General features: G+C 38.6%; 1 long non-coding RNA gene across 1 annotated transcript; it reads left to right on the forward strand.

Moving 5' to 3' along the window:
- Window positions 1–1,564: 1,564 nt before the first annotated feature.
- LOC117706531 (uncharacterized) lies at window positions 1,565–2,977 on the forward strand. The gene is made up of 2 exons (XR_013109646.1): window positions 1,565–1,612; window positions 2,415–2,977. It is a non-coding gene; the product is annotated as an uncharacterized LOC117706531 (long non-coding RNA).
- The last annotated feature ends 306 nt before the right edge of the window (window positions 2,978–3,283 follow it).

Here is a 3,283-nt window from a genome sequence, read left to right on the forward strand (position 1 = left end):
TTCCCATTTGGCAAGTTTTACATCCTTTAATTTTCTGTGTTTTAGTTTATACCCTAATTAACTTCCTGGAACATTCTAAGTGACAATAATGACAGTAGTGACTGTCATAACTGAGATTTCTCACTGTTGTAAAATTTAAATTTCACACTGCCTATTTTAAAGACGTTATTGTCTTCTAGCACTGTACCTTTGTCATTTGGAACAAAGACATTTTCTCTTTTAAAATATGAAGAAAGGGAATGTTTCCTAGATTAATGAAACAAAATATTGAAATGGTTGGAAAACTGGGAAACTCCTGAGGTAGAATTGGAATTGATGACTAACATCCCATAATTTTTTTATTCTTTCTCTGCAGGAATCACTTGGAGAAATGTCACATATTTTCTTTCAAATCCAGGGACTGCAGCACAGTGTCTTATCAACAATAACAGTTCCCTCAGACTTGCTAGCCTCTTTTTGTTTACCTACCCCTACAGTGTTCAGAGCCTTGTCTTCTCTCAAAGTGGTAGAAAGTCAACCACAAATTAAGTCATAAAATTTTAATTTATTCTCTCAGTTTTATGTAGCCAAGATTTATTAATAAATCTTAGAAATTCAGGACATGATATAAGTAGCTACAGAGCAGATTAAAATGTAAGACTGATACTTTGTCTCTGTCTCTGTCTCTCTCTGTCCCTCTATGTTTCTCTCTGTGTCTCTCTGTCTCTGTGTTTCTCTGTCTGTCTCTGTCTCTGTTTCTCTCTGTATGTGTGTTTGCGTGTACTGTGTCTTATGGAAGTTCTCAGATAAACTTTGGTTGCTGTGTACTATAGGGAATGTCAACAATTCTTCACATAATTGAGCTGTGAGTGACTGTAAATCTTCAAGCTAAGCAAGAACATGCTTAGGACAGGTGCAGTGTTAGTTCATATATTGTCATGATAAGCAGTCTTGCCATTGTGTTCAGAGGCTAGTCCAAATATATACTGCAAATGTGTCATTTGATAGGACAGTCCTGAAGAGGATCAAGATAAGGCCTAAGGTGGTGAACCTCCCCTTTGACGGGCACGTGGTATTTTCTATGGTTCACAGAAAAGAATCAAACCTAGGTAAAAGACATGATCTATCTCTGCAACAGGGTTGTGAAAAAATGGTGCTGAAATAACACTCATGGTTCCCTTTGATTCTCTTCTTTCAGTTCATAGGTAAATATCTAAAAAGCAAGAATATAAATGGGCCAATGCACCACAGAATACTAATGAGTTGAAGTATAACAATCAGGACACCATTTGAGACAGAGAAAAAAATATGTCTTTAATCAAGAAAGAAAACTTAGACAACCAGTAATAAAACCCCTCACTTTCTGAATCTATCAGATCTTACTGAAACTATGAAAAGAAGATGGCCTGCTGAGTCACAGCACTGAATCAGTGATGTCCAGGAACAGGATATTTCAAATTTTGTAGATTTCTGGATAAGCCAGTTGAGCATGGATTTGCATTTGGTTGGGAAATTCTTGGACCTGCCCACTTCTACTCCCACTGGGCTGGGCATCCAGTTCTATAAAGTTCTATAGAGACGTCCTCGGCTGCATCACTTGGTACTCAAGTCCTGGTCTACTTTGGAGAAATTGGTGAGTGTTATTTCTTGAGTTTGTCTGTCTTTATGGTCTTCCTATGTGCTGTAGTCATTTTGAGGGAATAAGTGTCCTGAGTCCATTTTTGACCATGGGATGAATTATACTTACCTAGCAGTTAGCAATGGATAAGTGACTTTTGTTTTATTAGGTAGATGGTTGAACAGAGTACATTATTCTTTTTTGTTTGTTTGTTTGTTTTCGAGACAGGGTTTCTCTGTGTAGCCCTGGCTGTCCTGTAACTCACTCTACAGACCAGCCTGGCCTCAAACTCAGAAATCAGCCTGACTCTGCCTCCCAAGTGCTGGGATTAAAGGTGTGCACCACTACTGCCCAGCTACATTATTCTTTCATACACATCTGTGGTGGTCTTTAAAAAGCCATATACCTTTATAGGTATTAGAAGTTGGGATTTTTCTCAGACGTACTTTACTGTTCAACCCTGGACAACCTTCTGAGATGATACAGGTAATTAGGTGGAGGGCAGGAATTGGTTTAGAGTTTTTTCGGGGCACCAGAACTTGAGATTGCCTCTCTTGAAGATGTTTCTGTATAAAAACAGCCTTATTTGTTTTATTAGAATAAAAAGTTCATCCTGAATAAAGTAATGACACAATGTAGAATTTCTCAAGGTTACTGCAACATATTGCTGACAGGAAAGTGAAAAGCCATGATGTTTAAAACAGGAGTTGGGGAATGATGTTCACACCAGGAGCAAGAAATAAACCAGATGTTCCAAGTCTCCATCTATCTTCTCTATATTGATCAGTCTTGAACACTCTCATGTAATGTCTTTCAGATCCTGAGACTCCAGCACTATGTCTTACCAAGAGCAGCAGTGCAAGCAGCCATGCCAGCCTCCTCCGGTGTGCCCACCCCCAAAGTGCCCAGAGCCTTGTCCTTCTCCAAAGTGCCCAGAGCCTTGTCCTCCCCAAAAGTGCCCAGAGCCCTGTCCTCCTCAGAAGTGCCCTGAGCCGTGTCCCCCTCAGTCATACCAGCAACAATATCCTCCTGTGCAAACTCCTCCAACATGCCAGCAGAAATGCCCACCCAAGAGCAAGTAAGGGCTTCAGCAGTCATCAGAACCAAGAGAAGAGAATGAAATCCATCTTACACAAGCAACATCTCCATCTTCAATTTAAGCCTATTATGGACGTAAAAGAATCTTCTCCACCCTCATCCACCATGTGCATCTTAAGACAGGCATTTCTCTGAGATTATTTGCATCTGTAATCAAGAGACTATTGAAAATGGGCCCTTCTTCAGTGGTTCATTATTGCAGATGCTCAGAGTAAAGATCAGCAGATGTCTTCTCAGTGTCCTCAGAGAATGTTTTCTAAAACTGATTGTCACTGTTGTTCTATTTCCTGAATAAAGTACAATTTTATTAATGCTATTCATGTGGTTTTTTCTTCTAAAACTTACTTTATTGCCTTTGTAGTATGCTTATTTTCTTCATTTTTTATCCTTTGATCTAAAAGTCAGTCAGTACCAATTGCATTTTGTCTTTGGGATCATAACACTAATTTTTAATAACATAATTTTGGAACATAATAATGATCACTTAGTGTTTGATTGTTTTAAGGACACATTATTTCATTATATATAACTACAATCTCTCCTTTTAGGATATGCTCACTTAAGATAATGTGATGTTCAGTCATACTT

Source organism: Arvicanthis niloticus, chromosome 4 (genome assembly GCF_011762505.2).
Source record: "Arvicanthis niloticus isolate mArvNil1 chromosome 4, mArvNil1.pat.X, whole genome shotgun sequence".
Classification (NCBI taxonomy): domain Eukaryota; kingdom Metazoa; phylum Chordata; class Mammalia; order Rodentia; family Muridae; genus Arvicanthis; species Arvicanthis niloticus.